General features: G+C 41.9%; 4 long non-coding RNA genes across 4 annotated transcripts; 1 reads left to right on the forward strand and 3 right to left on the reverse strand.

Moving 5' to 3' along the window:
- Positions 1-945: 945 nt before the first annotated feature.
- Positions 946-1,872, reverse strand: LOC121752070. Its single transcript, XR_006040246.1, has 2 exons — positions 1,307-1,872; positions 946-1,161 (listed from the first exon to the last, which is right to left on the reverse strand). It is a non-coding gene; the product is annotated as an uncharacterized LOC121752070 (long non-coding RNA).
- A 2,440-nt stretch (positions 1,873-4,312) lies between these two features.
- On the reverse strand, positions 4,313-5,239 carry LOC121752072. The gene is made up of 2 exons (XR_006040249.1): positions 4,893-5,239; positions 4,313-4,528 (listed from the first exon to the last, which is right to left on the reverse strand). It is a non-coding gene; the product is annotated as an uncharacterized LOC121752072 (long non-coding RNA).
- A 7,014-nt stretch (positions 5,240-12,253) lies between these two features.
- On the reverse strand, positions 12,254-14,292 carry LOC121752069. The gene is made up of 2 exons (XR_006040245.1): positions 12,684-14,292; positions 12,254-12,529 (listed from the first exon to the last, which is right to left on the reverse strand). It is a non-coding gene; the product is annotated as an uncharacterized LOC121752069 (long non-coding RNA).
- A 238-nt stretch (positions 14,293-14,530) lies between these two features.
- On the forward strand, positions 14,531-15,892 carry LOC121752073. The gene is made up of 2 exons (XR_006040250.1): positions 14,531-14,565; positions 15,698-15,892. It is a non-coding gene; the product is annotated as an uncharacterized LOC121752073 (long non-coding RNA).
- The last annotated feature ends 9,440 nt before the right edge of the window (positions 15,893-25,332 follow it).

The following is a 25,332-nucleotide window of genomic DNA, read 5'->3' on the forward strand; positions in this document are numbered from 1 at the left end:
GTCGTGATAGAATGGTATCAGAGCAATTTTTCTTTCCGCTCTGGACCGAGAGTCTTTTATTCAATCTAGTCTAGACTCGTTTGCTAGACTAAAAGAGTATTCATTGAAGGCTCAACATTCCGTCTCGCCGCGCTCAACAAAAGAAAAGGTAAAATGTTTTGAAATGAGAAAGTTTTCGAGAAAGCAAGGGGATAAAGCTTCTGAGAAAGAAGGATAGAAGAGTTTTTGAGAAAGAAAGATGAGAATAGTTTGAGAACGAAAGATGATGAAGTTTGAAGAGAAACGATGGATTGTTGTTCTACATGAAAGATGAAAGTTGATGTTAAAGTAAGTTTTGAGTTTTAAAGTTGAAAGTGAGATGTAGAAATTTAGTTGAAAGTGCGAGAGTTTAAAGAAAATTTTTATTTCAAAAGTTTTGAATGTTAATGAAGTTCGAGAGTGTTTGCTTTGGAAAGTTAGAATGTTGTGTGTTATATTTGGTTATCCTGAAGTATGAATGGTTTGATGTTGGATGTGATGATGATGAGGAAATGTTTTTGAATCCCGACTTGGTGATGAGGAGACTACATGGGAACTCGAGGATAAAATAAAAGAGAAGTACTCGGAATTGTTAGTTAGAGATGAGCAAATTTCGGGACGAAATTTATGTTAAGGTGGGTAGAATGTAACGCCCGTACTTTTTATGGAAGATGATGCGCGTAAATCGAGGAACGGTCGAAGAAATTATATTTGGAACAACACCAAATATAAGTTGTGACGCTAGGCGTTCTTTAATTTTGTGAAGAACAAGATAGCGAAAGTTAATAAGGTTTTGTGAATTTTAATTATCGAAAAAAATGCGAGAATATAAAGTACGTATATTTACATTTGGGCTTCTCAAATTAAATTAGAGTCCAATGAGTATATATAAAATGGCCTTGGGCCATAACAATATATACCTAACAATTAAATAATTATCAACTTGGGCTTTCAACTAAATGAACCCAAACTAATTTAAATGATATATGTTGAGCCCAATACAATTTCCAAAGATATGAGAGTAAGCCCAAAAGAAAAAAAAAAGTCTTCCTTCCTTCTTCTTCTCCAAGTAGTCTACGGTCTTTCACCATGGGGGCTCTTCACCTCCAACTCTCTTCACTTTCCATCTTCTCACAATTAATTCTACAAAATCAAGAGTCACCCATATTATAACCTATGTTCATTCATCTTTCCACTACTCTTCTACTTCAACTTCAAACAAAACAAAATTAGAGAGAGGGCCGAGAGATAGAGAAGAGAGCCGAGAGTGAAGGAAATGGGTTGCTACCATTCTTGCTCCTCCACCACCAAATTCAATCCTTCTTGAGGTATAATCTCTTTTCAAGCCTCAAAGCATGAATCTTTGTATATATATTTCATACATCATTGCATAATCCACTTCCATAATCAAATCAAACAAAATAACAATCAACAATTGAAATTAATCGAACACTCGCCGTATGCAATCGAAAGTCCCAAAGAACGTAACTTGATAATAAAAATACACCTTGCGGGTCTTTTCGGAGTGTTTCCGAGCGGGTTCGGAGTGGTTTTGGGGAGGAGGAAGCGACGGCAGCGGCTCGACAGGGAGGGACGATGGCGCGATAGCAGCTGCGCTGTCCGTTGACTCCGGCAGCAGCTCCCGTTGGCGAACAGCAGCAGCGACGGAACAGCCACGACGGCACTGTGCAGCGACTAAGTAAGCCGGCGGCTGGACCCCCACCGCGACGGCGACGCTGACGGATCGAAGGCGACAGCGGGAGTACAACGACGCTGAGCGACGCTCGGCGGCAGCACTCCTCTCACCGGGCAGGCGGCTCCGACGCGAAAAGGGAGGGGCGGCGGAAATTTTAAATGAAGAAGAAGAAGAAGAAGAGAGGAAGAGGAGAAGAGAGAGATAAAAGAAGATGAGAGAGACTTGTAAAATGGTGGAAGAAAAAGGGATTTGGGCTTTTGTCATTTGGGCCTCTACTTGTTTTTTTGAAAGTGGACCTATTAATTAAAATGGGATGTTTGGTTAGTTGGGCTCCAAATCTTTTTGTTGGGCTTCAAAATTTTAAATTTGGAGATAAAAGGTGGGGGAATGATTAGATGATTGGGCCGATAATTTAATCGTGAATAATGATTTAATTAAATCCCGGAATAATTTGAAGCACGAATAATACTACCCAAGTGCGAAGTAAAAGTATTTACGAGGAGAAATAATTGCGATGAATTAAGTATGCGTTTAAATAATTTTAGAAAATTTATTTCCGACGTCATGGAAAATACGAGGAGCCAACGGAGGAAAGAACGAGCGTAAGCGACCGACCGGCGTCGCACGCGACGCCTTGGGCGGCCGCCGAATAATTGAAAATGCACGAAAACCAAAAAAACGAATTAAAAGATTTTAATTGGAGTGCATGCATTCTAAAATGTCTTCGTTACCGAGATTGATGTGAACTTTATGTATTTTTCCAAAAAGGTGGTTCGCATGGCCGCTAAAGTCGGAACGAGGAATTTTACGGAAATCCTAAGCTTTTGAGTTGGGCTTTATTACTTAAACTCTTTTATTTGAAATGATATGTTATGGTGAAATAAGGGTGGTTTAAAATAGTATGTCATGCCGTATTTTATGTTTTGAATTACCTATCTGATTGTCTACTGGGATAATATCCTACTAGACTTTTATAGTTAACGAATTCGGGTCTGACTTGGGAGTGAGTCCTTACTCGGACTAGTGCACTAATAGGGATCGTGAGCCGTCCCCTAGGTCGGCCGGTCCAGTGATCGAGTTTGTGGCCACATTCTCGTTTCACATGATAGCTCAGATATGGTACATGATGGGGGATGATGATTGTCAGCGCTGACACTTTTAAAGGAATGATTTTGGTGTCTCTCGGTCTTTTTAAAGTAAAATCCGAGTTTCACTCTATGATGGCTTGACATAACTTATATGATAAATGTATTTCGGGCATGAGTTCACTGGGTGCATCAAGTACTCAGCCCCTGCATATGTTTTCCCTATGTGCAGGTTGAGCGAGGTCGGGAGGCGGAGGATGTTGAGCAATGAGCCAAGAATTGTAATCAATAACGTTCTGGTCACTATTGTGTCTTCATACATAGTAGTAGCTAACTCTCAATTGTTTCCGCTACTCTACGTTTTAAGAATTTCTTCTATTTCCTTGGAATTGTCAAACCATGTCATTCACGTTATGTACCTTCGGGATTTGAAACTTTGATTGATAAATGTAAATTTCATCTTTTGATCGATATGTCGTACTCCTCTTGATCGTTTCCCCCTTCTTCCCTGCTTCTTAATTCCCCCATTAGTCACGATTTCCCGTGCTTCCTATCCTTAGGAAGTGCGGTCGTGACAGAATGGTATCAGAGCAATTTTTCTTTCCGCTCTGGACCGAGAGTCTTTTATTCAATCTAGTCTAGACTCGTTTGCTAGACTAAAAGAGTATTCATTGAAGGCTCAACATTTCGTCTCGCCGCGCTCAACAAAAGAAAAGGTAAAATGTTTTGAAATGAGAAAGTTTTCGAGAAAGCAAGGGGATAAAGCTTCTGAGAAAGAAGGATAGAAGAGTTTTTGAGAAAGAAAGATGAGAATAGTTTGAGAACGAAAGATGATGAAGTTTGAAGAGAAACGATGGATTGTTGTTCTACATGAAAGATGAAAGTTGATGTTAAAGTAAGTTTTGAGTTTTAAAGTTGAAAGTGAGATGTAGAAATTTAGTTGAAAGTGCGAGAGTTTAAAGAAAATTTTTATTTCAAAAGTTTTGAATGTTAATGAAGTTCGAAAGTGTTTGCTTTGGAAAGTTAGAATGTTGTGTGTTATATTTGGTTATCCTGAAGTATGAATGGTTTGATGTTGGATGTGATGATGATGAGGAAATGTTTTTGAATCCCGACTTGGTGATGAGGAGACTACATGGGAACTCGAGGATAAAATAAAAGAGAAGTACTCGGAGTTGTTAGTTAGAGATGAGCAAATTTCGGGACGAAATTTATGTTAAGGTGGGTAGAATGTAACGCCCGTACTTTTTATGGAAGATGATGCGCGTAAATCGAGGAACGGTCGAAGAAATTATATTTGGAACAACACCAAATATAAGTTGTGACGCTAGGCGTTCTTTAATTTTGTGAAGAACAAGATAGCGAAAGTTAATAAGGTTTTGTGAATTTTAATTATCGAAAAAAATGCGAGAATATAAAGTACGTATATTTACATTTGGGCTTCTCAAATTAAATTAGAGTCCAATGAGTATATATAAAATGGCCTTGGGCCATAACAATATATACCTAACAATTAAATAATTATCAACTTGGGCTTTCAACTAAATGAACCCAAACTAATTTAAATGATATATGTTGAGCCCAATACAATTTCCAAAGATATGAGAGTAAGCCCAAAAGAAAAAAAAAAGTCTTCCTTCCTTCTTCTTCTCCAAGTAGTCTACGGTCTTTCACCATGGGGGCTCTTCACCTCCAACTCTCTTCACTTTCCATCTTCTCACAATTAATTCTACAAAATCAAGAGTCACCCATATTATAACCTATGTTCATTCATCTTTCCACTACTCTTCTACTTCAACTTCAAACAAAACAAAATTAGAGAGAGGGCCGAGAGATAGAGAAGAGAGCCGAGAGTGAAGGAAATGGGTTGCTACCATTCTTGCTCCTCCACCACCAAATTCAATCCTTCATGAGGTATAATCTCTTTTCAAGCCTCAAAGCATGAATCTTTGTATATATATTTCATACATCATTGCATAATCCACTTCCATAATCAAATCAAACAAAATAACAATCAACAATTGAAATTAATCGAACACTCGCCGTATGCAATCGAAAGTCCCAAAGAACGTAACTTGATAATAAAAATACACCTTGCGGGTCTTTTCGGAGTGTTTCCGAGCGGGTTCGGAGTGGTTTTGGGGAGGAGGAAGCGACGGCAGCGGCTCGACAGGGAGGGACGATGGCGCGACAGCAGCTGCGCTGTCCGTTGACTCCGGCAGCAGCTCCCGTTGGCGAACAGCAGCAGCGACGGAACAGCCACGACGGCACTGTGCAGCGACTAAGTAAGCCGGCGGCTGGACCCCCACCGCGACGGCGACGCTGACGGATCGAAGGCGACAGCGGGAGTACAACGACGCTGAGCGACGCTCGGCGGCAGCACTCCTCTCACCGGGCAGGCGGCTCCGACGCGAAAAGGGAGGGGCGGCGGAAATTTTAAATGAAGAAGAAGAAGAAGAAGAAGAGAGGAAGAGGAGAAGAGAGAGATAAAAGAAGATGAGAGAGACGTGTAAAATGGTGGAAGAAAAAGGGATTTGGGCTTTTGTCATTTGGGCCTCTACTTGTTTTTTTGAAAGTGGACCTATTAATTAAAATGGGATGTTTGGTTAGTTGGGCTCCAAATCTTTTTGTTGGGCTTCAAAATTTTAAATTTGGAGATAAAAGGTGGGGGAATGATTAGATGATTGGGCCGATAATTTAATCGTGAATAATGATTTAATTAAATCCCGGAATAATTTGAAGCACGAATAATACTACCCAAGTGCGAAGTAAAAGTATTTACGAGGAGAAATAATTGCGATGAATTAAGTATGCGTTTAAATAATTTTAGAAAATTTATTTCCGACGTCATGAAAAATACGAGGAGCCAACGGAGGAAAGAACGAGCGTAAGCCGCCGATCGGCGTCGCACGCGACGCCTTGGGCGGCCGCCGAATAATCGAAAATGCACGAAAACCGAAAAAAACGAATTAAAAGATTTTAATTGGAGTGCATGCATTCTAAAATGTCGTCGTTACCGAGATTGATGTGAACTTTATGTATTTTTCCGAAAAGGTGGTTCGCATGGCCGCTAAAGTCGGAACGAGGAATTTTACGGAAATCCTAAGCTTTTGAATTGGGCTTTATTACTTAAACTCTTTTATTTGAAATGATATGTTATGGTGAAATAAGGGTGGTTTAAAATAGTATGTCATGCCGTATTTTATGTTTTGAATTGCCTATCTGATTGTCTACTAGGATAATATCCTACTAGACTTTTATAGTTAACGAATTCGGGTCTGACTAGGGAGTGAGTCCCTACTCGGACTAGTGCACTGATAGGGATCGTGAGCCGTCCCCTAGGTCGGCCGGTCCAGTGATCGAGTTTGTGGCCACATTCTCGTTTCACATGATAGCTCAGATATGGTACATGATGGGGGATGATGATTGTCAGCGCTGACACTTTTAAGGGAATGATTTTGGTGTCTCTCGGTCTTTTTAAAGTAAAATCCGAGTTTCACTCTATGATGGCTTGACATAACTTATATGATAAATGTATTTCGGGCATGAGTTCACTGGGTGCATCAAGTACTCAGCCCCTGCATATGTTTTCCCTATGTGCAGGTTGAGCGAGGTCGGGAGGCGGAGGATGTTGAGCAATGAGCCAAGAATTGTAATCAATAACGTTCTGGTCACTATTGTGTCTTCATACATAGTAGTAGCTAACTCTCAATTGCTTCCGCTACTCTACGTTTTAAGAATTTCTTCTATTTCCTTGGAATTGTCAAACCATGTCATTCACGTTATGTACCTTCGGGATTTGAAACTTTGATTGATAAATGTAAATTTCATCTTTTGATCGATATGTCGTACTCCTCTTGATCGTTTCCCCCTTCTTCCCTGCTTCTTAATTCCTCCATTAGTCACGATTTCCCGTGCTTCCTATCCTTAGGAAGTGCGGTCGTGACACTCACTCATCTTGATCACATAAAAGTCAGCAGGTTAAGTAAAATCATGCACTCTCACCAGCACATTTTCTAACACACCCTCAGGATTTATGCAAGACCTATCAGCCAGTTGGATTAATACCCTAGTGCTCGATAACGTTACTCCATTCAGCCGATTATAAACTGACAATGGCATAACATTTATAGAAGCTCCCAGATCACACATTGCATGCTCGATTTTTACATCTCTTATAGTTATAGGCAAAGTGAACATACCGGGATTGGCTCTCTTGGGCGGTAGCTTTTCCTGCACAATTGCTGACGATATCCCTTCCACTATGATCTTTGATAAATTTTCCAAGCGGGGGTAGCTTCACGGCTTGGAGGAATGGTATGGTGACATCCAGCCTCCCAAAAATCGACATGTAATCCACTGGGGTTTCCTTCTTCCTCTTGGTCACGAAACGGTAAGGGAATGGTTTTTTTTCTTTCTCCTCTTCAACCGGTTCCCCGACAGCCTTTCCGGAGTCTTTCTTGGGCACATTCTGGGCTGGAGCTTCTTTCATGGATTCCGCATCTTTAGGTTGGCCTTCCTTCGGTTGTTCGCTCTTGGTTTCATCCTTTCCCAGTGGTGTTTCGTCCAAGAAAAATGGATTCTGCACCTAGGGCAGAGGTTTGTTGAGCTCTTCTTTCGAGACGATGTCTTTCAGTATATTCGTCCCACTAGTCTCTCCGTTGGGCTTCTTCGGTTGGGGTCCCTCATAGGTAGTGTCGGACCACAATGTGACCTTGCTCATGTTTGCCTTTTCGGGTACGTGGACTGTAGACGGGAGTTTCCCTGAATTCCCTTCAAATTCACCCATCGAATTTGCCAGCTGAGCCAATTGCCTGTTCATCATATCTATGTTCGCCTTATGCTCCTTCTGGGCACTCTGCATCCCCTGCACTACTTCATTATTGGACTGCAACTCACCCTTGATACTCTGCTGTGAAGCGAGAAATTCTCCCATCATGTCCTCCATAGATCTCCTTGACCTATTAGGATATTGGGACTGATTTGGCCCTTGGTGCTGGTTATACTGGAGTTTTGGTTGGGCTGGAAATTACGAATGTTTTACTGGTTCTGGTTAGGTGGGTATTGGTTATACTGGCCAGGAGGGTTGTACTGGTCTTGGTGATATTGATTCTGGTTCTGGCTTTGGAACTGGTTCTGGTTCTGCTGATGTTGGGGACCTTGATTAGGCTGATTCTGGTAATTTTGGAAATTCCTCTGGTGGGGTGGTACATAAATAGGGTTCGAGTTCTGGTTCTGTGGGTTTTGGCTGTGGTGTTGTTGATTGTGGGTTTATTGGTTTCTTCCTGACCAGTTGAATTAGTGGTCGGGATTTGCTAGGCCACGGTTGGGATTTTGGTTCGGGTGGGGGTTGTTAGGGTTCTAACCTTGACCTTGGTTCTGATTTTGGTTCCCATCTCCCCATCGAAAATTTGGATGGTCCCTCCATGGTGCGTCCCGCTGTCTCCCTTAGATCTAATTCCCACCAGAGTTATAGTACCCTGCAGCATTGACTTGCTCCATATTGACAAAGTCATTCGGCTGATCTTAGGTTGGCCTTTGACTTCTCTGCTCTGCATCCTTATAGCTCCCAGTTGGGGAAGGTGGTGGTACGTTCTTCTCGATCGCGCTCGGGAGTGCCTTTTTCAGCTCTTCCATTTTCAAATCCATCTTCTTCTCTATCTTCTGCTACTGGTCAGTAGACGAAGCACTCGCAATTCTTTCTCTGCTGCAGCCATCTCTTGAATTGTCGTACTCCTTCTTCGCGCTCAAAAGCTTCCCTAGAACCCTTTTAGCTTCACTAACCCTCAATTGCGTGAAACTTCCTCCTGACGAGGAGTTTGCCAGATCCTTTGTTGCCTTATTCATCCCCTCATAAAAGGTGTGATGTATTTCTATATCCGCCATACGATGGTTTGGGCATGCATCCAAAAGACTCATATACTTCGCCCAATAATCACTCAAGGGTTCATCATACCCTTGCTTCACACTGGTTATCTGTCTCTTCAACGCCTTCGTCTTCGATGACGGGAAAAATTCTCCCAAGAACGCTGACTTGAAATCGGCCCAACTCTCAATGGAGTTAGGGGGCAGACGCATGAACCAGGTGTTGGCCTCCCCTTTTAGGACGAACGACAGAGCCTTCAATCTGTAATCATCCTCGGTCGCCCCTGTCGGCCTTCTCTGTGCCCTACAAATCATACAGAACTCATGAAGGAATTCGTAGGGGCCCTCATAGCTCTTCCCACAGTACGTGGGTAGAATTGCAATAACATGGGGCTTCACATCACAAGCCGTCTGTCCTGGGGTGACAACTATAGCTTGCGGCGATTCTCCTTCGATATGCGTGTTCAACGTCCCTATCTCCGGGTCTTTATCTATCTGGGCAGCCATTCTCCTTGGGTTACCCTCCAATTGTAGCACCGGTTCTAGTATTCCTCCTTCTATGGTGTCCTGCTCTTCGTCACTACTCGTGCCTAAGTCGGACAGGGCTTTCGACAGGCCAGAACGAGTGGTCACAAGTATAGTTCTTCATTGGAGTATCTTTGGTCTCCAATGGTCAGAAGCCGAGCGAGCTGCTTCTCATAAACTGAACCAAAAAGAAAGTGAAAAATTATACACAATATATACGCCAAAATGTCACACACAATAACAGTTAATAACGCCATTCATCCCCGGCAACGGCGCCATTTGATGAGCGAGACTTTCAGGTGTCGTGTAAGGCGATGATGTATCCTACTGATCAGGATAGAAACCCCCGCTAAGCCTGAACTTGGCTATCAAAGAAATTCCTCAACCCACTTCTACTGATCAGTATAGTGGAGGTAAGGGTCGAATCCCACAGAGATGATGCGTTTCGGTAATTGTGGTGATATTCTGGAAGGTTTTGTTTAGCTACTACCACGCTTGGGTTGAGATTCTACCTAGACGGGAATTAAAGGGTGTACTCTACTGACTGGGTGGCGTGAAAGTGAACGATATGTGGCTGTGTACGTGAGAGTGAGGAACAAAGTGTTTCAGAGACATGTGGAAAGTAGGTGATTACTATAAAAGGCTAAACGGAATATCAGAGAAATAGTGGTAGTTAGGTGACTAGACTGACAGATCTGTAGGGTACCTGCAGAAAAAGTAAGGATAAAACAAAAAAGGTAACTAAAAAGTAGAAGTGATCCCAAACTTGGATGTGGATGTTATCATCTTCAACAAGTATGCAGAAATCAAACAAACTCAGATTCCATGAATAACATTTGCAGATTAACAACTTCACAACTCAGATCCACAAATTAACACCAGAAAATTCGAAGATGAAATAAGCAAAATCAAGATCTACACATACTGGATGACATGCAAGGTGGCAGAATTACGTAAATTAGATCTCGCACTTAAACACTTCAGAAATTAGATCTAGGCAGCAACTTAACTAACAGACACAGATCGAACAACTCCAAATGAAATCATGCTTCTAACACGTAAAAATTACCGCAACAGCTAGATCTAAGCTACCTAGGCAGAATGAAACAGAATCGAACCGAAAAAAATGCATAAAAACAACTTCATCGCATAAAAGGCGTTTGGATCTAAACAAAACACTTCAAAAGCAAACGGAAACTGAAAGTGCAACAGATCCAACGTAAGGCAACAAGTAAAGATTAACTAAGAAAGCGAATAAAGATTGTTTTTGCCACTCCGGGCGATGAAACTACTACTACTACGGAAACAACTAGCTGGAATGATAGAAGGCGAATCTCCGGCAGACTGATGGAACTTTAGGTGATCATGGTTGTGGCGAGGAATGAGAAGATGTAGGACAATGCTCAAGGAAACTGATCTACCGAGAGAGAAAATATTCTAACTAAGAGTGGAGTGTCGATCTCTTTTCTTTCTCTCTCCAAGTGGCTTGCTTTTATAGGGAGGCCTGCCCTTGATTTTTAGGGTAGACTCTCTTCGTGAAATGACTCTTTTGCCCCTTGTTTGTGGTTGATCCTTCCCAGCAATCCTTCTTCTCCATCTCGAGCCTTTTCTGGCATGCATCCTGGTCAGTATTGTACCCTTCTGGCGCTTTTTTTCACCTGAGTTATCCGATACATTTCCTTTTGACTGGAACCCTTTCCCTGTACACTTTAGCAATTGTTTTGCAGATATAATCCAATTATGCACGTATACTGACCAATAATCAAGGCCTAGAATGCGACTTATCATCGATGCACGTCGGACGGAGTTGAAGTTTAACATCGGAGATAAGGTGTTTTTGAAGATATCTCCTTCTAAAGGGATAAATAGGTTTGGAATCAAAGGAAAATTGAAGCCACGTTTCATCGGGCCTTACGAGATTCTTGATGAAGTAGGTTCGGTGGCATATCGTTTGCCATTACCACCAAGCCTTGGGAATGTATACAACGTGTTTCATGTGTCTCAACTTCGGAAATATGTTTATGACCCGAAGCACATAATGCACTATGAAGAGGTTAGTCTAACACCAGATTTAAACTATGAAGATAAACCAATAGCTATCCTTGATCAAAAGATATAACAGTTACACAATAAGTCAATATCAACAGTGAAAGTTTTGTGGAATCACCATGGACAAGAAGAGACATGGGAGTTAGAGGAGAAAATGAGAGAACAATACCCACAAATGTTTATGTAAGAAACAACAAATTTCAGGATGAAATTTTTTTAGGCTGAGAGGATTGTGACATCCCTAACCCGAATCGTACATCATTTTGCATCACTGCATATTTTATTCCGTATTTCAAAATAAATAATGAATATATTAGGTATAATATAAAGTGTTTAGTATGTTAGTTTATTGATTTAAATTGTGTACATGGTTACGTATGCATGGAATAGTAGTGTGTGCATGATTTTATATTATGTACGTACTTTGCAATTTGGTATGCATAGGAAATGCATGTATTATGCCTATTTGTGTGTGTAAGAATTTTTGTCCAATACTTTAATAGGTAATGTATTTATAGTATGTCTAGTTGTTTTCTTTAATATATCTACATTTATATATTTAGATTATTAAATGTTAGTTTAATTGTAAATCATGTTTATCTCACAATTGTGTGTAGGTGGCGTGTATCACCATGTGTCTTGCTAGGGATATGCCACTTGGAGTAATAACATACTAATTAATATGTATAAGTCGGCAAATAGCCGACGTGCATATATAAACACAAATATACATATGTAGGGGTAGAGATTAAGAAAATAGGGGTAGAGATTAAGAAAATAAAAGAGGGATCGGTCTCAAGGGATAATAAGGATTTAGAAGGTTAGTTAGAAACACTTCATTTGATTGAGTCATATACATGCTTAGTTGTTTAGAGCTATAATGATGAGATTTGTGGAAATGCATTAATAAATACATGTAACATCCCGAGTTTTCGTGCACGGATTTTTGTAGTATAAAAAAAATTTTGGACGAAGAAACACTTGGAATTAAAGTTGCAAGGAATGCATTCAAGGATAAAAGTAAGAGATATGCTTTTATTAAGAGTACAATTTGGAAATACAATGACATGGATGATGGATATGCTATTAGTACATAATTACATAAGTGAAAGAGACAACACTCAAACCTACATGACACTTTTCATCCTACCAACTCTATTAAGCAAGACTAGGAGTTGGCTAAATTAGTATGGGAACCAAGTAGCTACAAGAAGGGAACCCTTTCCCTTTCTCCTTCCTCCTCCCTCTCGATTCTTGCTTCCATAAAGCTCCAAGGAGGCAGCTAGTGAACCTACAATATTACACCAAAAGGGTATCAAAATTTTTGTCACATAAGAAGGGAGAAAAGAGACACAAGCTCATTTAAGGAAGGAGAGAAAAAGGAAGCCAAGGGGCTGTGGTTTCCAGCTGTGAGGATAGCCACATTTTGTCTCTTTTCAACTTACACCATTTGGGGATAAAGCCAAACTGCTCCAGAGTAAGCAAACCAAGCCACAAGCCGAAAAGGGATGGAGGGATAGAGCCCTTATCGAGGCTCAAGGAACAGCCAAGAGAAGGATCTTCCTTCCCCAAAATGATCACCAATAAGGAATGAACGACAGCATCACAAAACTCAAAAAGGAAGCCAACACTGCAGCCTCAAAATAGAAATTGGAGCTCTCCAATGCCTTACACCAATATAGTAGTGAAACTTTAAGCCCAAAATCAAAAAGAAGAGAGAATCTTTAACCCAAATTAGACACAAAATGCCAAGGAGTTTTGGCTATAAATACCAGCCCCACCACCATCTCCTTCCTCGCACCTCTGTATATTCACAATACACAAGAAGTGCAGCAAGGGAGAAAGGAGTGGTGAAGACCGAGAGGGCAGTCCGGCGTTCGAAGGAGTCACCGAGAATGAGGTAATACACTAGCATCCTCTCTGCATTATTTCAGACATCATACTAGGCCCAAGAACTTAGAAACATGGCTATAGGAACCTCACAACAGTAGCAAACAACTTGTAAAATACCAAAACAATTAGCTTTCTGCAGTAAAGCACCAAGATAGCACAACACCTCCACACTTGTTCATACTTCTCGCTAAGCGCATAAATAAGGAGAGGGGTAGAGGACTTAGCTTAGTAGTGCGTAGGGCCGTCCAACGATCGAATGACGTCGGGGCTTCGACAGGCGGCGACAGGCAGTGACTGCCGCACAAGGCCGCGGCAACCCGACAGACGGGGCAGCGCCGTGTAGGCTTTGCTCAGTAGCGGCAGCATCGCTGCTGCGAGGGAGAGATAGACGGCAGCGTAGACGACACCGGGCAGCAGCTGCTCGGCCAGGAGTACCTGTAGTGATAGCAGCGGTGGTGGTGCTGCTGCGTCGGATCGAGGAAACGAGCAGCGACTGATATAGACATTGCGACGGATGTCTGCTTGGGAGTTTCGAAATAGAACTCAGATTCCTGATTTGGCGTGGTTGCATCGGAGATAGAAAGAGAGAAGTGAGATACACTGAATTGGGGGAAGAGGGATTTGAGAGAAAAGAAAGATGGAAAAGGAATTTTAGTTCTCCAATTTCAGAGACAAATTGAACAGAGAAGATCATGAGAAGAAGAAAGAGGAATGCGGAAAGGAGATCTCTGTGTTGCCGGCGACTGGGATGGGATAGCGTCGCTGCTGTCGAGAGAGAAGAGGAGAAATTAAGTATCTGATTTAGGGATTTTAATTAAAGTTGAGAAGAAAGAGGGAGGAGGATACGATGGAATTAGTAAGGGGAGAGAGATGTTCTTCACTTGAAATCATTTGGGCCACTTCCTAATTTTATATTAAGAGCCAAAGGAAAATGATTGAAATTGGGAATGTGAATTAGGGAAAAGTCACGGTGGAGAAGGAGAGTGTAAGTGGGTCATTTCTTTTGGGCCACTCTAGTACAAGAATAAATTGGGCCAAGGCAATTAATTAAAAGGAATTGGCCGCAAGTATGATAAGAGAAATGAGATGAGACTCTGCTTTAATTGGGCTTGTTGTTTAATTGTGTTTTGGGCAAAGGAAATGAATTGGAAAGAAAGAAGGTTTGGGCCGAGTTCTTAGAAAAGGAGAAGAGTAGTTGGGCCGAATGGAAGTAATTTACGAGGGAGCTTGGGTTGCAAACTAATTTGGTTTTGAGCCGGAATTCTAATTAAGTTCTTGGGCCATGATTAATTAGGGCATGCATTCTAATTCTAATTAAAGTTTGAATTTTCTTAAGTCTTGTTGTAAGTGGTATTGTTTTTTTTTAAAGGGTTATCTCCGCAAGTTAAGGGTGGAGTCAGGAAAATTCATGTTAAGGAGTTTTAAGCGAACGAGGTGGGCTTTCTATTTACTATAAAGTTTTTGCGAAAAGTATTTTAGTGAGCTTTCTATTTATTATGAGATGTTACGTGGACTTTCTGCTCAGATTACAGTTTTTATAAAAAGTATAATTTTGGGCTTTATGTTTAAAGTGTAGTTTTTATGAGAAGTGTTTTTATTTGCTTTCTAATTAAGATATGATGTTAAGTGCGAGCTTGCTATTTAATGTGAAGTATTATGATAAGTGCTATTTGTTTGGTGTTATTATATGATGTTATGCGCTGCTTTACGAGTGCTTATGAAGTGTAGCCTTCGTTGATATTTGAGTTCGGCTTTGACCGATAGAAAAATGAGTTTATGTTTTAAGAGTGTTCTATGAGGAAATGGAAGTATTGAAAGTATGAGTCGATTTTGATCGATAGAAGTGAGTTTTATTAAAAGTATGTTTACGAGGAAAATGAAGTTTAAGAAGTTTTGAGTTCGGCTTTGACCGATAGAAATGAGTTTCGATCCAAATACGTTTACGAGAAAAGAAAAGGGAAGTTTTGAAGGTTATATGTGCGACTTTTGATGAAAGAAAGATGAGTTATGTTAAAAAAATGGTTTTATAGAAAAATAAGGTTTGCAAAGGTTATGTCAAGCCATGTTTTGTTTTGAACGTTGCCTATCCGACTGACTAGCAAGGACGATATCCCTACTAGACCAGGAGTTTCAGTTTTGTGAATTCAGGTTTGTAAGTGTGATGAGCCCATACATTCCGTTTCACTAAGAGTTAGTGAATTCGGGTTTGTAGGTGGGATAAGCCCATACATTCCGTTTCACCAAGAGTTAGTGAATTCGGGTTTGTAGGTGGGATAAGCCCATACATTCCGTTTCACCAGGAGTTTCGTTAATTCTGTTCACTAGGAGGTTAGTGGGATTCTGTTCCCTAGGAGTTAGTCAGACACGGCATATGTTCTAGGAAAATAGATAGACAGATCGCTTTTGAAAAAGGAAAATGTTTTAGTGTTCTCGGACCTTTTCCTAAAACCCCGAGTTCACTCAAAGAGTGGCTTGACAAAACTAGTTTTTCAGTAAAATATATTTCGGCACGTGTCCACTAGGTACACCAAGTACTCAGCCCTGCATATGTTTTAAAAATGTGCAGGTTGAGCAGTGATGATGACGGCGGGCGGTGTTGAGCATAGACGATGAAGATCCTTCGATAGAATAGTACTCGGATGCGACGTGTCTCCATACACGACGTTATCTGCTCTTGACTCTTCCACTGCAATGTAAAGGTCGAGTTTGCGCTCTTGTATCGTGCACTCTGATATATATTATTTAAGTTATTTCGGTTCAAGTCTCAGCTGTGCCACAATTTTCCCCTTTCTTTCCCGCTTCTTTCATCCTCCCCTAGACTCGATCAACCGGGCCTTCTATCCTTAGAAAGTGCGGTCGTGACAATACATGTCCTTCTATATTAAAGTTTTCACTATGTTTAAATATTTCATGTATATAATTGATTGAAACTTAATCAAAATCTCGTAGGGATGTATAGGAATGGGTGCTCTATAAATTAGACACGTGTGTAAATTGGTTTTATGATAAGAGATTTAATTATTATAAAAATATGTCAGATGGGTTGAGGTGTCACAGTTTAAGTGGTATCAAGATATGACGACCTGAACTTTGATATTATAAATGTAAGAAGTGACGGCTAAATATGTATATAAATTACAATCGAAAACTGAAATTTTTTTTTTATAAACATGAAGCAACACCAAGAAGGGACATTTACGAAGAAAGTAAATAAGGTGAGCTCTCTATCCTACATACTAATGTGGATAAAAATGCCTAAGTAATTACGAGATGAGTTTTGGTGAAAATCCAAACTCATGCTCGTCAATGTTATTGTCCCGTCATAAATGATTTATGCCTATCTGATTTGGTTATGCCAAATATGTTATAATCGAATTCGGGTTCAAGTAAGGCCGCAAACCTTGCTTGGACTAGTGTACACAAATGGACCGTGAGTCGTTGGCCGGTCATGTGACCGTCGTGGAAGGTGGCCACCTTCCCGGTACACAAATGTAAAGATATGGTAAAGGAACGTAGACCGCGGTTGAACGTAGAATTTTAGCAAGCTCGGGCCTTTTAAGTAAAAATCCATGAGTGTTGTTGTGATAACGTGACAATACTTTCAAATGTATAATTGTATCTTTCGGCACTGTGTTCATTGAGTACTCCTGTACTCAACTCTGTATATATTTCTAAATGTACAGGTTGAGCTGCAAAATGGTGAAGCAAGGGTGTTGAGAGAAAGTTCTTTTGAGTTTGATCTAGCATGACCTCTGAGGTTTATGTCTCTATACATGAAACCGTGTTGTTTACTTCCGCTGTGAAATCTATAGCTACAAATCTTATTTTGTATCATAACGCCATCTTTTGATCCTATATAAACTCCTACTCAAGTATCCCAGGAAGTAGTACATGATATTTTGATAATCTCCCGTCTGAATTTGTACTTGTTGCTCATCCCTATTTCTCATCCCCACATCTCTTAACCCTTCCCTTTTACTCACGAATTTCCATACTATACTATCCTTAGGTAGTGCGGGCATGACAAGCGCTTTTCCAAAACATGTGAAATAGCAAATATAATTGCACAGCAAACCAAAACGGCTTGATTATAAATTATAAAATCTAGCATTTTAACTATATGAATCAAAACAAAAAAGATATATCATGACATACCTGAGTAAAATAATTTAATACGGAAAAATGACTGCCTACAATCCCAATAGATGCCGATGTAGTCATCCTCCTTCAAGTTCCTCTGCCTCATCAGATCCTCACAAGTGAGAACATAATTCTCACTTGGTGTGATTTGGAAATAAACATGGTTACCTTCATATTTAATTGGCTGATTGTCGTTATTAATATCCCAAATAACCGCAACAACTCTATGCCCTAAAATGGCTATGTGATTGGCCATTGATAAGTCGTATTCTAGGCCTTGGTTACTGGTCAGTATGATGTGCATAATTGGAATATATCTGCAAAACAGTTGCTAAAGTGTGCAGGGAAAGTGTTCTAGTCAGTATGGAAAAGCTCGGACAACTCAGGTGAAAAGGGCGTCAGAATGTTGCTATACTGACCAGTATGCATGCCAAAGAGGGTCGAGATGGAGAAGAAGGATTGCTGGGAAGATCAGCAACAAGTAAGGGCAAAAGGGTCATATCGCGAAGAGAGTCTACCATAAAAATCAAGGGCAGGCCTCCCTATAAAAGGAAGCCAGTTGGAGAGAAAAATCATCATCGATCATAGGAACTTTAGGAAAAACACTCTTAGTTAGAGTAGTTCTCTCTCGGCAGATCAGTCCTTCAGCCTAGTCTTTCATATTCTCGTTCCTCGCCACAGCCATGGTCACCTGAGAGTTTCATCAGTTCGTCGGAGTTCCGCATTCTCTCATTCCAGTCAGCGAGTTGTGTAGTGTCAGCAGTTCCATCGCTCGGAGTGGCAAAACAATCTTTATTTGTTTTCTTAGTTAATCGCACTTTGTTTTCTTACGTTGGATCGGATACATTTTCAATATTTGCTTACTTTGAAGTCTTAGTTGTGATCCAAACGTTTTTATGATATGAAGTCGTTTTTGTGCATCGGTTCCTATTTGATTCTGTTTTTTTCTGCCTAGATAGCTTAGATCTAGTTGTTACGGTAATTTTCAAGTGTTGCGAGCATGTTTTCATTTTCGAATTGATAGATCTGAGTTCATGAGTTTAGATAGCTATTAGATTTTAGATCTAAAATGGTTGAGTGTGAAAGCCTAGTTTACGTGATTTCTGCCACCTTGCATGTTACCTAGTAAGCGTACTTTCAGTTTCGTTAGTTTAATCTTTTGATTTGGAGTTTAGATTGTAGATCTGTTCTTGTGAAGTTGTTATTCTGCATTTCTCGTCCATGAATATGGGTTTGTTAATCTGAGTTTATTCATGTTGAAGAAGAAGACATCCACATCTAAGTTTGGGACCACTTTTACTTCTTAGTTACTTTTTGCTTTTGTCCTTTACTTTTCTCTATTTTTTCTGCTGGTACCCTACAGATCTGTCAGCCTAGTCACCTAACCACCACTTATCCTCCGATATTCCGTTTAGCCTTTTATAGTAATCCTGTACCTTCCACATATTTTCTAAAACATAATGTTCCCCCACTCTCACGTACACCGCTGCTTATCAATCATCTCTCACACCTCCTAGTCAGTAGAGTGCCACATTAATTTCCAGCCTAGTTAGAATCTCAACCCAAAGCGTGGTAGCTAACCAGCCTTTCCAGAATATCACCACAATTACCAAAGCGCATTCATCTCTGTGGGATTCGACCCTTACATCCACTAAACTAGTCAGTAGAAGTGGATTGATAAATTATTGATACCAGGTTCAGGCTTCGCTGGGACGTCCATCCTGATCAGTAGGACACATCATTTGCTTGACGCGACACCTGCGCAAACCTGCTCGATCAAAATGGCGTCGTTGCCGGGGATGAATGGCGTTATTTACTGTTCTTGTGTGTGATACTTTGGCGTACATATTGTGTATAACTTTTCTCTTTTCTTTTTCTTTCAGTTTATGAGAAGCAGTTCGGCTCCTGACCATTGGAGACCGAAGATACTTCAACGAGGGACTATACTCGTGACCACTTGTTCTGGCCTGTCGACGGCCTTGTCTGACCTAGGCACGAGTAGTGACGAAGATCAAGACACCATAGAAGGACCAATACCGGAAGAGATACCACTATTGGAAGGCAACCTAAGGAGAATGGCTACCTAAGGAGATGATGATCCAGAGATCAGAACGCTGAACGCGCATACCGAAGGAGAACCGCCGCAAGCTATAGTTGTCACCCCAGGACAGACAGCTTGTGATGTGAAGCCCCATGTTATTGCAATCCTGCCCACGTACTGTGGGAAAAGCTTTGAAGGCCCTTACGAATTCCTTCATGAGTTCTGTAAAATTTGTAGGGCACAGAGAAGGCAAGCGAGGGCAACCGAGGATGACTACAGATTGAAAGCTTTGTCGTTCATCCTAAAAGGGGAGGCCAACACATGGTTCATGCGCCTATCACCCGACTCCATTGAGAGTTGGGCCGATTTAAAGTCAGCCTTCTTAGGCGAATTTTTTCCGTCATCTAAGACGAGTGCGCTGAAGAGAGAGATAACCAGTGTGAAGCAAGGTTACGATGAACCCTTGAGTGATTATTGGGCGAAGTATATGAGTCTTTTGGATGCATGTCCGAACCATCGTATGGCCGATATAGAGATACATTACACCTTTTATGAGGGGATGAACAAGGCAACAAAAGACTTGGCAAACTCGTCGTCAGGAGGAAGCTTCACGCAATTAAGGGTCAGTGAAGCGAAAAGGGTCCTAGGCAAACTCTTGAGCGCAAAGAAAGAGTACGACAATTCAAGAGATGGGTACAGCAGAGAAAGGATTGCGTGTGCCTCATCTACTGATCAGGAGCAGAAGATAGAGTAGAAAATGGACTTGAAAATGGAAGAGCTGAAGAAAGCACTCCTGAGCGCGATCGAGAAGAACACACCACCACCTTCCCCAACTGGGAGCTACAAGGATGCAGAGCAGGGAAGTCAAAGGCCAACTTACGATCAGCCGAATGACTTCATCAACATGGAGCAAGTCAATGCTGCAGGGTACTATAACTCTAGTGGGAATTGGATCCAAGGGAGACAGCGGGACGCACCATGGAGGGATCATCCAAATTTTCGATGGGGAGATGGGAACCAAAATCAGGGCCAGGGTCAAGGCCAAAACCATTACAACTCCCACCCGAACCAGAATCCCAACCGTGGCCCACCAAATCCAGACCACCAATTCAACTGTTCAGGAAGAAACCAACAACCCCACAACCAACAACACCACAACCAAAACCCACAAAACCAGAACTCGAACCCTGTTTATGTACCACCCCACCAAAGAAACTTCCAAAATTACCAGAATCAACCCAACCAGGGTCCACAACATCAGCAGAACCAGAACCAGTTCCAAAACCAAAACCATTTCCAAGGCCAGAACCAGAGTCAATATCACCAAGACCAGTACAACCCTCCTGGCCAGTATAACCAATATCTACCTAACCAGAACCAGCAAAACTTCCATAATTACCCACCCAACCAAAACCCCCAGTATAACCAGCAGCAAGGGCCAAGTCAGTCCCAATACCCTAATAGGTCGAGGCGATCTATGGAGGACATGATGGGAGAACTGCTCCCCTCGCAGCAGAGTATCAAGGGTGAGTTACAATCTAATAATGAAGTAGTGCAGGGGATGCAGAATGCCCAAAAGGAGCATAAGGCGAACATTGATATGATGAATAGGCAGTTGGCCCAGCTGGCAAGTTCGATGGGTGAAATGAAAGGGAATTCAGTGAAACTCCCGTCTACAGTCCATGTACCTGAAAAGGCAAATGTAAGCAAGGTCACATTGCGTTCCGGTACTACCTATGAAGGACCCCAACCGAAGAAGTCCAACGGGGAGCCTAGTGGGAAAAAGGTACTGAGCGACGTTGTCTCGGAAGAGGAGCTATGCAGACCTCTGCCTCAAATGCAGGATCCATTTTTCTTGGATGAGGAACCTTCGGGAAAAGGTGAAACCAAGGGCATGCAGCCCAAGGTAGACTCGCCTAAGGAAAAAGGACCAACGAAGGAGACTCCAGCCCAGAATGTACCCAAGGAAAACTCCGGGAAGGCTGTTGAAGGACCGATGGACGAGGCGAAAGGAAAGAAACCGTTCCCTTACCGTTTCATGACTAAGAGAAAGAAGGAGAACCCAGTGGATTACTTGTCAATTTTTGGGAAGCTGGATGTTACCATACCATTACTCCAGGCCGTGAAACTACCCCCACTTGGGAAATTTATAAAGGAATTCATAGCCGGAAAAGCACAGGAGGATGGAAAGATCATGGTGGAAGGGATAGCGTCAGCAATTGTGCAGGAAAAGCTACCGCCCAAGAGAGCCGACCCAGGTATGTTCACTTTGCCTATAACTATAGGAGATGTAAAAATCGAGCATGCAATGTGTGACCTGGGAGCTTCTATAAATGTTATGCCATTGTCAGTTTATAATCGTTTGAAGGGAGTAGCGTTATCAAACACTAGGGTATTAATCCAACTGGCTGATAGGTCATGCATAAATCCTGATGGTGTGTTAGAAAATGTGTTGGTGAGAGTGCATGATTTTACTTATCCTGCTGACTTTTATGTGATCAAGATGAGTGAGTCTGAAGCTAGGGAGTCTAGCGGTATATTGTTAGGGAGACCGTTTTTTAGGACAACTAAGACAATCGCGGACATAGTTGAGGGGACGATTTGCATAGATTTCCATGGGGAGAAATTTACCTTTGATATCAATGAGGCCATGAAAAAGCCTATCGGTTCTGAAATTCTATGCTACGTTGATGTAATTGACCCCCTAGTCCAAGATTTTCTTGAGACCGAATTATTGCAGGAAAAGCTATAAGCATTGGATGTGTATGGACAGACTGATATAGACGCAGCTGCATGGTGTGATCTGATCAGTAGCCAAGGGTTAACTGACGAAGAGATAGAAGGAGCAATTAAAGACTTCTGCCAAAAATCCGAATTTATTGGAGTCGCAGGGGCTAAGCTACCAGTCAGTACAGATGAATTTTCAGATGGAGAGTTAGAGAAGGAAGGGGATGCTGCAAGGAACCCTCTACCACCAGACACTTCCCCCACAAGTTGAGTTGAAGAAATAACCAGCAACAATGAAGTATGTTTTCTTGGGGAAGAAAAACTCATACCCAGTGATTATCAACAACAGCTTGACAAAAGAACAAGAGGCAAGGCTACTGATCGTTCTAGGCAAGAACAAAAAAGTAATTGGATGGAGCCTTACGGATCTGGTAGGAATAAGCCCCGACGTCTGCATGCATCATATCAGGCTAGAAGAGGGGGCAAAACCACATCGAGACTCGCAGAGGAAGGTGAACCCCAACATGCGGGAGGAAATATTGAAGGAAATCTTAAAATTGCTGTCATTAGGGATTATCTACTCGGTTCCCGATAGCGAGTGGGTCAGCCCTGTCCACATGGTTCCCAAGAAGTCCGGGATTCAGGTGGTTCAAAATGAGAGGAATGAGCTGATACCAACAAGGCTAGTCACTGGTTGGCGGATGTGCATAGACTACCGCAAGCTGAGCGCCGCAACCAGGAAAGACCACTTCCCCCTACCGTTCATCGATTAGATGTTGGAGCGACTGGCTGGGAAGAAGTACTTTTGTTTTTTGGATGGGTAGAGCGGGTATTTTCAAATCTACGTAGACCTTGAAGATCAGGATAAGACCACCTTCACTTTCCCATTTGGAACCTACGCGTATAGACGCATGCCGTTCGGTCTTTGCAACGCTCCGGGAACATTTCAGCGATGCATGATGAGCATATTTTCCGATCTAATTGAGGAATGCATAGAGATATTCATGGATGACTTCGCAGTCTACGGAGACTCTTTCAACTCATGCCTTCATCATTTGGATATAGTCTTGGAGAGATGTCAAGCGAAGAGCCTAGTCTTGAATTTTGAGAAGTGTCATTTCATGGTCATAGAAGGTATCGTCCTAGGGCACGTGGTGTCAGAGAGGTATCCAGGTGGATCAAGCCAAAGTGGACGTCATTTCCAAACTACCTTTCCTAACTGACCAGAAGGAAATAAGGGGTTTTCTGGGGCATGCAGGATTTTATCGACGATTTATAAAGGACTTCGCCAAAATCGCCCAACCTCTTACCAGACTTTTTCAAAACGAGGTGGAGTTCAATTTTGATGAAAAGTGCGCTTTCAACCTTCTCAAAGAAAGTTAGTATCTGCACCAATTATCCGGGCTCCTGACTGGGAGCATCCTTTCGAAATTATGTGCGACGCCAGTGATTACGCAGTGGGCGCTTTTCTAGGCCAGAAGATCGAAGGGAAAAGGTATGTGATTTTTTATGCATCTAAGACATTGAATCCGGCCCAAAGGAATTATGACACCACGGAGAAGGAGATGCTGGCCGTGGTGTATTCATTCGAGAAGTTTCGACAGTACTTGTTGGGATCCAAGGTCATTGTCTATACTGACCATGCAACCATTAAGTATCTGGTTGCCAAGTAGGAATCCAACCCCCGCTTGATTCGATGGGTACTCCTATTACAAGAGTTCGATTGGGTGGTGGAGGACAAGAAAGGGGTCGAGAACAAGGTTGCGGACCATTTGAGCAGGATAGTGCACGATGGAAGCAGCAAAGAGGTACACGACCAATTTCGGGAGGAACACTTATGTGAAGTGATTTTAGCCTTTAGAAAAATTGATTGGGAGGAAGTGATGAAGCTTACTAGCCAGAATGTGACAGAAAAAGGGAAAGAAAAGATAGGGCAGGAGCCATGGTATGCAGACCTAGCAAACTACCTAGTTTCAGGAAAACTTCCAGAAATGCCAAACATTACCAAGGCTCAAAGAGTGAAGATCAAGAGTGAAGCAAAATACTACTTTTGGGACGACCCATATCTTTGTTTTGTAGGAGCAGATCAAGTGATAAGAAGATGCGTTCCTGACTGGGAGCAAAGGGACGTACTAACACATTGCCATTCATTGGCATGTGGAGGACACTACGGCCCCAAGAAGACGACAATAAAGATTTTGGATAGCGGTTTTTATTGGCCAACCCTCAACAGAGATGCCTATGAATTCTGTAGAAGTTGTGAGCTTTGTCAACTGACCGGTGGGATCTCTGCACGAGATGAAATGCCACAAGTACCGGTAATTGTTTGTGAGTTGTTCGACATATGGGGGATGGACTTCATGGTTCCATTTCCTTCATCTTATGGAAACTTATATATCCTAGTTGCAGTTGACTACGACTCTAAGTAGGTAGAAGCCAAGGCCACAAGCACGTGTGAGGCGAAAGAGGTGGCCAAGTTTCTCAAGAGTAATATTTTCAGTCGATTCAGAGTACCAAGGGCCATCATATCCGATCAGGGAACTCACTTTTGTAACCGCACTATCGATTCCTTGATGAAGAAGTACGGTGTGCACCACATGTTCTCTAGCCCCTACCACCCGCAAGCAAACGGTCAAGCAGAGATCTCTAATCGAAAGATAAAAAACATTCTGGAGAAAACAGTCAACACTTCTAGGAAAGACTGGAGTATGAGGTTAGAGGATCCTCTATGGGCATATCGGACAGACTACAAAATACCCATAGGAATGTCTCCATACAGAATCATTTTCGGAAAAATGTGTCACTTACCCGTTGGGATTGAGCACCGAGCATACTGGGCAGTACGACAAGTAAATATGGATGCTAAGGCCTGTGAAGAGGAACGGAAGTTGTAGCTACAATAGGTAGAGGAACTCAGATTGGAGTAATTTGATTCCGCCATGTGGTATAAAGAGAGAACTAAACTGTGGCATGACAGAAATCTGAGGACTAAAGACCTCCATGTCGGCCAGAAAGTCCTCCTTTTCCAGTCGAGATTGAAGCTAATGCCTGGGAAACTCAAGTCGAAATGGACGGGACCTTATGTCATAACCGCAATCCGCTCTAATGGAGCAGTGGAGATTTCAGGGAGTCTTTCTAACTCTGAACCTTTTATCGTAAATGGACATAGGCTGAAGGTGTTTACGGAAAGTAGTGATGTGGGTGTAGTGGATGAGCTTCCACTACAACCACATGTTAAGGTTGCATACTGACCGGTAGGATAGAAATTTGGAGTTCCACTGGCTAGCTTCTTT

The sequence above is a fragment of the Salvia splendens genome, chromosome 10 (assembly GCF_004379255.2).
Source record: "Salvia splendens isolate huo1 chromosome 10, SspV2, whole genome shotgun sequence".
In the NCBI taxonomy this organism is placed as follows: domain Eukaryota; kingdom Viridiplantae; phylum Streptophyta; class Magnoliopsida; order Lamiales; family Lamiaceae; genus Salvia; species Salvia splendens.